This window comes from Cupressus sempervirens, chromosome 3 (assembly GCF_028749045.1).
Source record: "Cupressus sempervirens isolate cs-2001-9-10 chromosome 3, ASM2874904v1, whole genome shotgun sequence".
In the NCBI taxonomy this organism is placed as follows: Eukaryota; Viridiplantae; Streptophyta; class Pinopsida; order Cupressales; family Cupressaceae; genus Cupressus; species Cupressus sempervirens.
Window position 1 is genome coordinate 556,819,471 of NC_143120.1, and position 16,171 is coordinate 556,835,641.

Here is a 16,171-nt window from a genome sequence, read left to right on the forward strand (position 1 = left end):
GTGGTGTCTGATATGTTGTAGGTTCTAATCTCTTATGTGCTTATAATGCTTCAAAGGGATCGATTAGAAAGACTCTTGTTGTGAGTTCGAAGAGCAGAAGTATTTTGGATATTATCTCTTTCACAATGCATGTTTATCACAGCCTCATTCAAGGCTGCAAAGAGTGATTTGTGTGTAAATCCTTCTCATTCCTATTCTCCATTCCAATAATAGGTATTTTTGGGAATGGATGTATGCTCATTTTGGGGATAAATAGGAGTATGTTTTCCTATTCCCAATTCTCATTCTACGCACCAAATGAAGAATACAATTAGATATTCTAATTTTCAAGGACTATTCTGGTTGTATTCTAGCAACCAAATAGGCCCTAAGTGATGTATAAGGTCGAAAGTGGGTCTTCGTCAATACATCGGGTCCCATGTATCTAGCAAGGTATGTATATTTATTGGGATCAATTTATTAGTAAGACTAAAAAATATATATGCGAACAAGTAATTATTTAATAAGTTCCCTTATTTTTGAGATAATGAATATAAGAAGAGATCATAGTATATAATGTGGTATTAAGTAGATTATGAAATCAATAATTAAAGGTAATAAAAGATTAAATGGGTGCAATAACTTTGATCCAAGTGTAATTTGGTGGAGGGGATTCCTTGTGAATGTCATGAAATGATCCAAGTACCACTTGGTGGAGGGCATTCCTTGTGAATGTCATCAAATGATCCAGGTACCACTCAGTGGAAGGTATTCCTTATGAATGTCATGAAATGATCCAAGCGCACTTGGTGGAGAATGATCCAAGTATAACTTGGTGGAGGGCATCTCGTAGGGATGTCATTGTATGATCCAAATTTTCTTGGTGGAGGGCATTCTAGTTGAATGTCATACATGATCTAGACTATGTTGGTGGAGAACATCTATTGCAAATGATGATTAATTCTTCTTAAGGATATAAAATATTTATCTAGATTTATTGTGATTATATCAATATTTTACAATTATTATGTGTTCCAATCTAACCCTAATAGTGGGGAGATTATAGTTTTACTATGAAGAAACCTCTCAAAACCAACACTTGACATTAGGCAATTTAAAAAGGATGAAGTTTTAGTTGAGCTTCTTGAGGACACTATATGTAAGTGTAATGTATATATTTATTTTATATAGTGTGACAACACTCATAATGGAAACCTTACTTGTGATATAGAATCCATTTCTTGTGAGGATGATGGATGTGTGGAGCTTCCTAATACTAACACTAACGATGCAGAATTAAATGAATTTGGTGATGTTGATTCAAGTCATTGTAAGTATAAATTTGTAAATAAGAGCTTGAAACATAAACCATAAATTGCACTTAAAGATGACAAATCCCAAGATAACTCTTTGGCTCAGCTTGCATCTACTATAGAAGAAGAAGTATGCAAAGATATTATCAAATCACTAGCTTCTACCATGTCATTAAAGTCATCCCATGAGGTGCATAATGCTAGTAACTTAGTTGATGATGAGTGCAAAGTTGAAGGCGCACATATTAATGATCACCAAATAGTAAGTTATGCTAATTTAACTTCTCATTAAAGTGTTGATAACAAGTCATAAAACTTAGTGGTTAGTGGTAGGCTCGAAGATCAAGTTTTGGATGGACATGCAAATACCTTGGAACAAGTGTGGGAAGATATTGTCAAATTAACAACTTCTATATTACCAATAGATCCATTTGCTATGTTCTTAGTAATAGTACCTAGAATTTTGATGTGTGAGCTCATAATAGCACACATGTTATTGATCATGATACGAGAATTATGGATAAAATATCATGTCATAATGAAAACTTTTATTTAGAGAGCTTGAAAGGGAGTTACACATTATAGAGTACTTGTCATTTAATTGGGGAACTTAAGGTTAATGATAACATGATTGCCACAACAATATAAAACTTTAATATTGTTCATCCGATGTTGGCTACATTCAGTTGGGGCACTCCTATGAGTTATAAGCATAATTATAGTGGTATTTCCCTATTAGAGTTCCATGCACTTTGAGAAGAAATTAGGATAATGAAACATAATCACTTGAAGCTACTAGTTAATTGTGGTTTCATTCTCAAATAAGGATCTATTTTCTATGATGCATCAAAAGGGAACGAATAAGAGGTTGACAAGATCACTCATGAGCTTAAGGTGATGATAGATTCATTGGAGAGAACCCAAATAGCCCTTCAAGAGTCATAGTCATAATTAGAAGATATTACTATAGAATTGAGTTTAGCACAATCTTCACTAGCTATAGATATAGATATTGTATAGTATTTTATAGTGGAAGTTGATGATAATCGTGCATTCATGAATTATGGTTGTAAGCAAGTTGAGGATGTGGCTACACCTACTATAGTTATAGGTCCAGATGATCTAGACGGGATGCATGCATCTATTGAGGGTAATAGGGAGAACATGTTGAAATAGGTTCTCCTATAGTTACATTCACCACTCCTATTTTTGGTGATGAATTGTACACAAGAATGCATTTTGGAATTGCCAATGTTGGAGCTACTTTCTAAAGAGCCATGGATGTAGCCTTTTGAAGGATTGATTGATTTTATTTTAGTCGTCTATTAAGATGATTTGACTACATATTCAAAGAGAGTAGAAGATCACTTCAATAACTCTCTTTTTTTCTTGAGAGCATTGGAGTATGGTATATCTCTTAACCCTAAAAAGATCATTTTGGAGTTACCAAAGGTAACTATTAGGGCATATTGTATCAAAACATTGTGTAAGGATAGATCATGTAAGGATTGAAACCAAAGATAGAATCCAAGTACCTATAATAGTATAAGTCATTCAATCTTTCTTTGGGAAAATTAATTTTGTTAGGAGATTTCTATCTATTTTTTCAAAAATTGTGAAATCAATTACAAAAATAATAAAAAATGTGCAAAAGTTAAATGAACAAATGAAACCTTGGAAGTATTTTCAAATCTAAAAATGATGATAAAAGAAACTTATGTTCTCAAGTCTCCCAATTTTTCCAAACCATTTTTAGATATTCTCTTTTTCTTCTTATCACACAATAGCAGTTATTATGTTACAAAAGAATGACGAGGGTCATGAGAAACATGTGGCATACTTTAGAAATAAATTATAGGCAACATAAATGAATTATGATATCAATGAGAAGTATACATATGCATTGGTGAGAGCAATAAAATCATTCAGGCGAAATTGAATCAGAAAAAATGTGATAGCCTATGTCAAGAGACTATCGGTTGAAGGTTAGATGGATAAATCAAAATATATTCAAATGTGATAAATCTAGGAGTACACTCAATATATTCAAAATATGTCCTCAAAATAACATAATATGTATATATGCAATGATTTCACCTACAAAACAATTGTCATAACAACAATTACCATAAATGTGGAAACATCTATACAACTTAAGGTTAGTATGTGTTGACCAGTCAACAATAACATTATATATATATATATATATATATATATATATATATATATATATATATATATATATATATATATATATAGATAAGAAAAAGGAATATAAGTTTACATGTTCTAAAATTACAAGTGACAATTTTAACAAGATCCAATAATTAGCTTACCTAGTAAACTCAAGAGACCATCAATCAATTACAAGATTACTAAGATGCTCTTAAGATGACGAACTAACTAACAGGATCTCTAGAATGTGCTTAAGAATTCAAAAAGGAAAAAATATTGTAGAATTGATTTTCCACCCTACCATGCAGCTATCAAGCTTCCCCAGAATCTTTCTAGACATGAAAGATATCCAGCTCGACATTGAGGACTTGTATACATGAGTAAAATTAAGAGGAGTAATGGAATAATATAGCAATAGAATCATGTATACACAAGTGTAAGAAAAACATAGTTCAACAAGATAGAAGAAATATCCTTTTCTTGATCATCATTTTAGTAAACTAGTTATACCTCAATACCTTTAAATCTTAACACAAATGATCCAAAATTTACAAAAATGGGAAAAACATTAAGTTACCCAAGTCACACAATTTCACATACAAGAAAATATGCCAAATAAGGAAGGTGATTCATATAATGTGAAGATATCATTTGTGGTAGGAATCCCAAGTGGAATGTTCAATAAGCACATGTAGGTTAAGGCAAAAGAAAATAACAAGTGACATGCCCTCACATCAAACAACATAATAGGAAATACAATTATAAGGCACTTATAGACACCTCAAAATTTGCAAGTAGTTATGTCAAATATCCATCTAAAGGATGGAGATAATCTACACTCCTGACACCGAGATCTAAATATTAAAGGTGCTTTGAAGGTGTATATAGAAATAAGAAAGTCCAATTAGGATAAATGAAGACATAAAGCTCTAAAAAAATAGTATTATAATTTCCCCAGCAAATTGGTGATGAAAAACTAACAAGGACCTTATTCTCTTTAGAGTGTTGTAATTATTCACCATAGAGAGAAGAAGAAGAAAAATAAAGTGTTAGAAACTTAGACAAAAGAGGGTGGCTACATAAGATGAATCACCAAAAGGTATACCAAAAATTGTAGATTCAAGGAAGTATGCAAGTCATATTCATGGTAACTATTCTAAACATGACATGACGAAAAATGGCTATGGTTCCATGGGAAAAGAAACAATCCCTAATCCCAGTGACATGAGAATGATCACATATAAAGTAGGGTTACACTATAGTAAGGAATTAATTACCCATATAGGAAAATAGAATAATGACATGATACATATCAAAAGATACAAGGATCCAATAATGAATATGAATAAAGACCCAAAATATTCTATACAAGACATGATAAAAATTGGTTGTTAAGAATCAGTTGGAAAAGTAAGGTCTAATCTATGATTTCTAAAAATAAAATGACAACAATAACACGAAAAAAATACAAAACACCACTATATGCTAATAAGAAGGACTTTATAAATTTGATAGAAAAGCACTTGTCGCACAAAATTTGAAGGGAAGTGTACCTCAAGATTATGTCAAGAAAATAATTTGAGTGAAAAGGATGAACAATCAATTCACAACCTCCAAAGTATTTTTATCTCCATTTTCACATGTACGAAATCCATCCTTCCACCCTGTTGGTTCCCAAAACCATAGATTGGAAATTCAAGAGTCGGTCACTTCTCTGATAGGATTCTATAATCAATTCTGACCAACGAACGAGAATCACCTTGATTCCCCTGCACTTCAGGCTTCACTACACCTAGACAGGTAGACCTTCTTCTCGAACCTGATCACTTGGTTCAAAGCTTTTTTAAAGTGAATTTAAGCTTTGAAGAGTTCTTTGGTTGGCAAAGTCCTTGAACTCAATTAAAATGAAACTAAATGTTGAGTGTTTGAATCGAATGTATGTCTTGTATAATGTTTTTCAATAATGGATTCAAGGTTTGTAATAAGGAAGCTATTGATTTTCTAACTTCAAATATAAATCTAATACTTCAGTGATAAAAAGACTAGTGCCTCTACTTATCTAGGAAATAAAGTCAACTACAATAAAGATTTTCATGTACAACTTTATAAAATTCTATGCACTTATATTGTCAACAATTAAATAATCAAGATGTGACAGATCAAATATCAATGCAATATTAAATTAGTCCAAATTGAATTTTAACTCCACTAGTAGGGATACATACTAGACATGGATACAAAAACAATTTGATATTTCACTATATTTATGATGACCATATTCAAGCTGCTAAATGATCGTGTCCAGTTATCTTATATTTGAATTGTATACAAAATTCAAAAATAATTATAAAGGGCGAATCAACTAAAGTGTAATTCTCCATGCCTTTAAAAATAAACAAAGGACTTTTTATTCTATTATTTAAATAAAACAATTGAATTTACATTATAAAGTCATATTTAAACACCTTATCCATCTGTACAAAATGTTGAGTACTTAATAATTTTTAAATGCTTCTCGAATGTATATTTTCCAATATCTCTCTTCCACTATTTATATCTCAAAACATTATTATGTCTCTTAGGGGAAGAAGACTTTTTTTAAAATTGTGACTTTTGATAATTAAATTAAGAGTTCACAATCTCCCTTTATTCATTACTAATATACTTTAAGTTATTTTAATATTTCACAGTATTCCAATTGGTCCATGTTTGTCGTTGATTCACATATAGTCGAACTTAAAAACTTCAATGCATATGTCTTCAACTTTGATAAAAATGACAGGGCAGATCTGAGTATTTCATTTACCACTCTCACAACATCATCAAGGTTTGAATATTGGACAAATTCAAATCCTCATGGATCTCTTGCACAATAATTTCTTGGCAAATAAACCTCTTATATCATCCAAAATTGTTCAAGTGCAATTTGAAGATCTTATGGCTTGGTTCTATGATCAATATTTCGCACAAGGAGAGTGGTGGAAAGAGGCAACTTGTCTCTGCATTCATAAATACACCTAAAGATTTTATAATTGTCATCTTTGCCTTTAACAAATCATTATCATTATGGTGATTCTTTGTTTAAAGTTACTCCTAATGCCTTCATGGGAAGATTTATTGATATTATCAAAAATTTAATGCATTTGGTCGGTTGCCCCTGTAGCCAAATGCCAACCTACCAACCTGACGGCTTGCATAGTAGTCAGAAACATTTAATGCAAGTAGGTGAGTTCAAATTCAAATTGAGAGGGAAAACATTTTTTCCAAGAGACAAAAGGAATGAATTTGATCCATTCGATCTATAGAGTGACTGGATCAGTTGCAGATTAGAGAGGAGAAGTGCAAGAGCACATAACAGAGAAGGAAGTCAATTAGCAAATCAAGTTAAGTTTGGAAGATAGAAGGAAGGTTCAATCTTGTGTTTGTAGTTGCACGTGTTGGGTCCTTTTGTCATTTTGTAAGTTTGTTTTGTCCTATGAAGCAATGATTGCTCCAAGCATTGTTGTATGCAGCCATTAGAGCTGTAAGTTTGAAGTTTAAGTTTATCAATTTGAAGATTTAGGGTTTTTTTTTGGTTGAAGCCAAATGCTCTCAGATTTTGTAATAGTTTTGTTGAATAGAATATAAGCAAGCAAGAAAGTAGACATACCTGGCTAATAGTTGTATTCCTTCTACTTAACATTACATGTTTTGCATTTAAGATTTCCATACTTACAAGTTTTGAAGTTTTTCCCTCTAAGTTTTTATGGCAAAAATGTCTAGACTATAAGTCTACTATATAGCTCACTTGGTTTATTCTTTGGTCAAGCTCACTCTTTGCTATTACTGCCAAGCTCACTTGGCATCCTCTTATGTCGAGCATCACCTTGCAACGGTGACCAAGCTCACTCGGCATCTTCACTGCTGAGATCACTTGGCATACACTGTGCCGAGTTGCCCTCTATGTTAAGTCACTCAGCTCCTTCTTGTGCCAAGTTTACTCAACACCATCTTCCTATCACTCGGCACCCTCTTGTGTCGAGCAAGTCTATCACTCAACATTGCCTTGTGCCAAGCGAAATTTTATGAAGTTGTGATTTATTTTTCACATGGTATCAGTGCTTTGAGGCCCTACATCCACAATGAGTTAGGGCATTTGTTTTTTTAGGATATTTGACATAGCAGGAGATGCAGGAAAGATATGGCAATAGCCATTATCCTTCAATGGATAGAATTATGATACATGGGCAAAGAAAATGAAAATCATAATGGTTGCAAATGATTTGTGGGAGTTTGTGATAAATGGGTTTAATGATGTTACAGTCCCAACATTTTATGTTGCCCTCACAAACCCACAAAATACTTAGTTGAAAGAGTCAAGGAGAAAGGATGCTAAGGCATTAAGTCTGATTGAAGCAACAATAATAGAGACAATTTTTCCCAAGATTGCAGCATCGAATTATGCAAAAGAAGAATGGGATATCCTTGAGATGAACTTCAAGGGGACTGATAACGTTACATTAGTGAAGCTACAGATTATCAGAAGAGAGTTTGAGAACCTTTAGATGAAGGATAATGAACCTATTGCAGAGTTCAGCTCACTAATCTCCACTTTGATAAACTAGCTCAAATCAAATGGAGAAGATTATGAAGAGCAAAGGATTGTAGAGAAGATACTAAGGAGTTTACCTCATAAATGTGAGAATCTTGTTATGACCATTGAGGAATCAAAAGACCTCACCACACTAACCATGGATGAGTTGATGGGAACTCTTCAAACCCATGAGCACCGGATAAACATGTGATGTCCTCGTTTTGACATGTAATTCAAATAGGTATTATATAAAGTAATACTAATAATTAAAATAATGATATTATATTATATATATATATATATATATATTTAGTATTACTATTATAATCATATAATATTTTATAAATCATTTTAGATTTATAAATACAATATTATATCATAATCATATAATAATATCATATTACGTATAATGTATTATAATATAATCAATGAAATACTAATAATCTAATATAATGATGATATGTTTCAATGTAATAATATTATATCAATAATGTATTATAATGTATTATTGATATATTATTAAATTAATATATATTATAATATGATTGTTAATATAATATATTAACTAAGCTTATTAATATAAATATATTATTAACATAATATGAAAAGATGTGGCTCTTACCATTAATATGTATATATATGAGGAATAATAGTATTGAAAGATCATCAGGAGATAAAAATATTATGAAACCCTTATGAATAAAAGTCAAATAAATAATGTTCCCAAACAGGACATTACAAGTGGTATCAGAGCCTAATTCTGCCAGCCTGAGGGTATAAGAGGGTCTGAGGAAGAAGATATTGCTTGCAATGGACTTAAATGCCAAGCGGTGATTGAAATTACTAAAGGCATGGAACTGCATTTTTCATTACAATTTTTTGATCATTAGAAAGCAACCATTCCAAATTAAATACAATTACTAGCATACTTAAGATAATGACCATATTCAAGGATAGTGGCTACAAAAGAGTAGAATACATTGTGGTGGTAGAGGATTTGTCTTCTATTTGCATTATTCCCTGGATTGGCATATGACATTCTGAACAAAACATCTCTTTCATTTCTGACTCCCCATGTAAACTTCCTAGCAGTTGGCCACATTTTGTTTCTTCGTCAATTGAATCCAAGGCCACGTTATCTTTAAAAGTTGTATAGAAATGTCACTTGTTACACTGAATTTATTGACGAATGCATGCATTCCTTAGCCTTTGAATGCTTCTTTGTAGTTTCTTCTGTTGTTTCTTTAGCTTCATTGAAGACCAGTTAAAGCCACATGCTGTGAAGCTCACTCATTTCTCAAAATAAGAATAAGAGTAGTAGTGTTTTAAAAAAAAATCTCATAAAATACTAATAAACATTTGAGTGAAGCTCTAGTTAGGGGAGTGGTAGGTTGTGGAAAGATAAACCTGATGCCTAAGATATGCAAAAAATACATTTGAGAATAAAAGATCATAACACTTATTCCGCTTATTAATAGTTCTAACTTATTTAAATGTTGCCTTATACCTTTTCATTATCAAATTTTGGTGTCGGATCAAAATTTAAGTGATTTTGTCTTTATAGTTGGAACAACCGTATAGATGGGTTGTGTTGAGGATACCATTGTGGCAATATATTGAGAGGTTATTTTATTTTATCTCCTCAAAGTAACTTCAGTATTGTGTTGAATGGTAGGAAAAATCGGCCATTTGACTGTCCCAATGATGGGAAATCAAGCTATGAGAAAAGAAGTTATTATCTTTTTGTCTCCAATCGCATTCATTAGCCACATAATAATCTCGAACACAGGGTGCTGAGGTCCATATTCGGAAATGGAATTAGCCTTCATGTACTCCATAAATTTCGCATCTTCACAAAATGTCTTGAATGCAGCTTCAAGTATTCCTCTGTTGCATAGTTGTATATGTCCAAAAATACTCTCTAGAGTAAGCCATGGAAAAGACTAAGCCTTTAATCATACTTAGACCACCTTGTGACAGTCTCGTGAATCCAGCTTTCTGCATGAGTACCAAGGGTTGAGTTTTTGCTCCATATGGCCTCTTCAAGTTGCCACATTGCCATTGGGATAAAAATATTGATATAATATGGCGAACCATTCCAATAAGATGAGTACAGTTATGAAGGAATGAGATATTAAAACATATAAACACACATGGACAAAATATTTAATGCTCTTCAAAAGAAAAGATTTTTTAAAGGAGTGGAAAAGCAGAAAAGTAATATTGGGAAATGGAAGTACCAAGATGGCACTATTTCTTGTGAAAGAGAATTTAGTTCGACACATCATGACCCTATCACATAAGGTATGAGGTAAGTTATATATTTTCCTTTATATTTTGGAAAAGTTGTTAATATGAAATGTTACTATTATCCTATAAAATATTATTATTAGTAAATTTTTAGTATTGACATATTTCATTATTGTAATGAATATTGAATCGTCTAATATTTCCTATTAATGAATTTAATTAACTAGTTACAATGAAATGAAATTGATTTTTAAGTTGATAGGTAATGATCAAATTATTATCAAATTAGATAGTTACCATTAAATAATGATTGAATATAATCAAATTTTCAATCTAAGTGAGATTAGTTTCTAATCATTATCACCAATAATATTATTAAGTAAAATCAATAAGGTCATCATCTTCCAAGATGAGATAAGGCCTGTAGTGGAATGGGCTGGGTGACACCACTCGAGGTACCAAATAAAGTCTACGAGTACCAGGTAAGGCCTACGGTGGAGCAAATATCCCAAGGTACATCATACAAAGGCACTATCTTGGAGATGATGGTTGGAGAGAGGTAACGATAATGAGGGAGAACGGTGAGGCCCACTAATTTGGGTAACAGGGCACCCCATTATGGTTTGTCCTCCTATAATTGAATGATAAGATTAAATATCTGATATTTCAAAAGTTATGCTTTAAAAGGACTTCTTATTGAAAAATAGTTGATAGAATCACCTTAAGATCATGATTCTCCAAGTTGAGATAATGCCTGCAGTGGAATGGGCTGGGTGACACCACTCAGGGTATCGGATAAAGCCTACGGGTACCGAGTAAGACCTACAATGGAGCGAATATCCCAAGGTACATCATACAAAGGCACCTTCTTGAGAATAATGATTGGAGAGATATAACAATAATAAGGGCGAACTGTGAGGCCCACTAGTTGGGTAACAGGGCACCCTATTATAGTTTCTCCTCCTGTACACAAGAATTGATGAGTTAACATTATAATGAACAAATACTTTTGATAAACACCTTGTTAAGAGATTGATTTATACATAATGTGTACTAATGATTTCTTTGGTTGCAGGATTTACAATTAAGGAAATGCATAACATGTGTATTGTGTGTTTGCATTGTGTTTGCTTCGTGTCTTCATCTGTTTGCACCCTGTTTGCTTCGTGTCTTCATTTATTAAAATGTATATTCTATAAATCTTTTAGGATTTATATGCAAATTTGTTTGTATCTATGATTGTTTTTGCTTGAAGGCAAGCAAATTTTGAGAGGGGAGGACTGTGATGTCCCCATTTTGACATGTAATTCAAATAGGTATTATATAAAGTAATACTAATAATTAAAATAATGATATTATATTATATATATTTAGTAATTCTATTATAATCATATAATATTTTATAAATCATGTTAGATTTATAAATACAATATTATATCATAATCATATAATAATATCATATTACGTATAACGTATTATAATATAATCAATGAAATACTAATAATCTAATATAATGATGATTAAGATATATTTTAATGTAATAATATTATATCAATAATGTATTATAATGTATTATTGATATATTATTAAATTAATATATATTATAATATGATTGTTAATATAATATATTAACTAAGCTTATTAATATAAATATATTATTAATATAATATAATTATTATTAATATAATATGAAAAGATGTGGCTCTTACCATTAATATGTATATATATGAGGAATAATAACATTAAAAGATCATTAGGAGATAAAAATATTATAAAACCCTTATGAATAAAAGTCAAATAAATAATGTTCTCAAATGGAACATTACAAAACAGATCAGCAAAAACCTCCCAAGAGCAGTCTTTCAAGGCTCAAGGAAATTCAAGAGGCAGGGGGAGAGGTAGAAATGGCTCTGGTAGAGGTTCAAGAAGTAGAGGTCATGGAAGGAATGGTCAAAGGAATGTTGGTGCAGAAAGCTCGAGACAAAAAAGCAACCACGAGGGAGCAAGCATCTCTCAAAATAGCTTTAGAGGAGGTAGGAAGAATTACAACTCTACTAAGAGCAATGTTGAATTCTACTATTGTCATAAGTATGGGCATTATGCAAGTGAATGTTGGAAGAAGTAGGATGATTAGCCAAAATAGAATGCTAATGTGGCTAATGTGAACATGAGAAATGCAAACAATCCCACAGTCTTCATCATGTGTAACATTGGCGAAGAAGGAAGCCCTGGGTTATGGTACTGAGATAGCGGTTGTAGTAACCACATGAGTGGTAAGACTTTTAAGTCTAAAATTAAGATGATAAATAATGGAACCATTCCCATAGTGGGCAAAGGATCTATTATGGCCTACACCAAGCAAGGTGAGTTGGTGGAGAATGAGGATATCAAGATGGAATTTTGCAAATCTGAGCAGCAACTAGCAAACATATTTACTAAGCCTTTAGGAATTGGAACTTTTGTACACCTAAGAGAAAGTCTTGGTGTAGTTGATTTGGATCAAGAGTGATTCTTATTTGTTTGGCTTGGCACAAAGGGGCGGTGTCAGAAATTTAATGCATTTGGTCGGTTGCCCCTGGAGCCAAATGCCCACCTACCACCCTGACGGCCTGCACAATATCAAAAACATTTAATGTAGGTAGGTGAGTTCAAATCTGAAAAGATAGGGAAAATGTTTTTTTTCAAGATACAAAAGGGATGAATCTGATCCATTTGATCTGTAGAGGGACTGGATTAGTTGCAGAACAAAGAGGAGAAGTGCAAGAGCACAAAACAAAGAAGGAAGTCGATTAGTAGATCAAGTTAAGTTCAGAAGACAGAACGAAGTTTCAATCTTGTGTTTGCAGTTGCATGTGTTGGGTCCTTTTGCCATTTTGTAAGTTTATTTTGTCCTATAAAGCACTAATTGCTCCAGACATTATTGTATGCAGCCATTAGAGCTGTAAGTTTGAAGTTAAGTTTGAAGTTTAAGTTTTATCAATTTGAAGTTTTAGAGTTTTTTTCTTGTTGAAGCCAAATGCTCTTGGATTTTGTAATATTTTTGTTGAATAGAATATAAAGAAGCAAGTAAGTAGACATACTTGGCCAATAGTTGTCTTCCTTCTACTTAACATTACATGTTTTGCATTTAAGATTTCCATACTTGCAAGTTTTGAAGTTTTTTCCTCTAAGTTTTAATGGAAAAAATGTTTAGACTACAGTCTGCTAAATAGCTCACTCGGTTTAGTCTTTGGTTGAGCTCACTCTCTACTATTACTGCCGAGCTCACTTGACATCCTCTTATGCCAAGCATCACCTTGCAACAGTGATCAACTCACTCGACATCTTCACTATCAAGGTCACTCGGCATACACTGTGTTGAGTTGCCCTTTGTGCTGAGTCACTTGGCTCCTTCTTATGTTGAGTTTACTCGGCACCATCTTCCTGTCACTTGGCACCCTCTTGTGTTTAGCAAGTTTGTCACTCAGCATTGCCTTGTGCCGAGCAAAATTTTATGAAGTTCTAATTTATTTTTCACAGATACAGTCTCACATCCTTTTATATGGTGGCTTGTATCAAAACCTTAATCTCCCACATTTTATCACTATTATTTTCCATACTAAGTATTTCTAAATATATCATTTTAATGTTCTATTCATATTTGCATTGGTTTCCTCATTTGAAGTATAGAACATCGAATTTGACACTCAACACCTTTGTTTGTTTGTGACTGCCTATAGCCATCATGCTCTTGTTCTTCCAATTGTAGTCAAATTGAAATTCCTTCTCTCTATCATGGTGCTGAAAGGTGTTGATTCATATTTTTGTCTTGTGAGCCATGGTATTCCACATTGTTGGAAAAATAAATACCTTTGTTGCCACATCACTAGACTACTTCAACTAAACTACAGATATGTTAACCATCTCCTAACTTATCTCCAACAGTTAAACACTTGGCCAACCTTCAATAATAAACATAGTCTTACAGTCATGTTGTTATCCATGTCTTCCTTCTAGATGCTTCTTGTCCTTATGTGTACATGGTGGAAGTCCTCTATTTATAAAGTTCATGTAATATGTTTTTGTGTGGAGTTAGATTAATAAAATACTTTTGTTATCTATTGTCACCATTTTTTCGTAGTTCTATTTTATTAATATGGTATCAGTAACCTAAAAAGGCTTAATGTCGGGACCCATCCTATTTGAATTTCATGTTGTAATAATTTCTCCCACATACAAATTTTCTACTGGTAGAAATTAAAGGAAGGTGTTGGAATTATTAATACTGCCACTTCCACGTTATCACTTGATATAATTGAACTCTAGTTTTCACTCACACTAATGATAGTCTGTCAAACTGCCTAGCCGTCAATGGATTTAGACTCCCAGTTCTATCCCAATCTCCATCCACATGTTTGAATCCTAGAACCTTCCTCTTCTAGTTTAGTTACTGAGATCCTCTATAAATTAGAGGCATAACCGCAATCGATGCATCATGCTTAATACAGAGATTTGTAAATTAATAAAATTATTTTCTTTTCTTTGTTTATGTTTATTTCGGATTTAATAGTTTAGTGTTCTATATCTCCATTTTTCATCTCACATAATATGTTGCAAAAATGTTAAGTCTTTTTCTACCAATAGAAATCAAAGGAAGAATTGTTAGATGCTATAGAGGCACCCCTTGAAATGATATTGTTGTTCTCTTGTGATGTGAAAGATCCTTTAGATTATTCTATCACATATGCTAACCAATGTCATGGGCATCGATTCATATTGATACGAAGTTCATTCTTGTTTGAGAAAAGGTTTGAAGTTTTTTGAGTGTATCTATGTGGAATAAATTGTCATGTTTTGGCATGCCATATTTTCTTAGTATTCATCCATTTATCTAACTTTCTCTATTTAATATTGAAGACTACCGCACACTGTAACTTTCCAAACTTATTTATCAAATCATCATTATGGAGATGTCATTGTTGCATGTTCTAAAATACCAATGATTGGCCTAGTAAATGAATGTTTTTTATGTACTTCTATTCAATAAATTACCAAAATTTATCAGCAAATTATATATGTTCTCTATGGCATAAACCTTTATATTGTCTTCAAGTTGTTTTTCCCTAAGTATTATTTTCCTTTGCAAACTTTCCAAAGAGTCTCCAGCTTTAATACACTCATGTACAACTCTGACTGTAGTTTTGTTGATCTTGATTGTATTGTTGTAAAATCAATGAATTGAAAGTGAACTTTTGTCAAACAAACTTGGATATCTTTGTAGATGTTTACCATATCATTCAAACTTCTATTTCCACTAACTTTTCTATATTCATGGCATCACACAGCCAGAAGTGCTTGTCACTATTCAATGCTTTTGGTGCTTTGAAGCATATTGTTTGAATATAAGTAGGGGGTAACATTTAAAGGTTCTCCATTAGCCATGCTATTTGAGACTCTAAATTTTGCCAAAATTTAGAGTTCCATTAGTAGCTCTTTCTGGGGACACATGCCTGCTTGTGGGCATGATGAGACTCTAGCTATCTCTGGAGAAGCAGGTCGAGCATCCATGCTTCATATGAGCATGGGAAAATTGGGTGGCCCTAAGCCCCCAAAAGTAAACACAGATTCTTCCCTCTATCAAATACCCAATTTTGATCATGCAACAAATCATTCTTTCTAGTCATGATATTCTTTCCCTTCATCATTTCAATCGACTTCCCTACATCAAACCTATATTAGATGCACCATCCTCATAAATGACAGCTATTGGCTCTACTTCTTCAATATAGTCTTTAGGATCTAATTTATGTCTTTTCTTTGTGAAGTAATGGAAACCTTTACGCACAAAATCTAACCCATCATTACTCCTAGTTGATTTTGTATGTTCTTCATATGTTTGAGA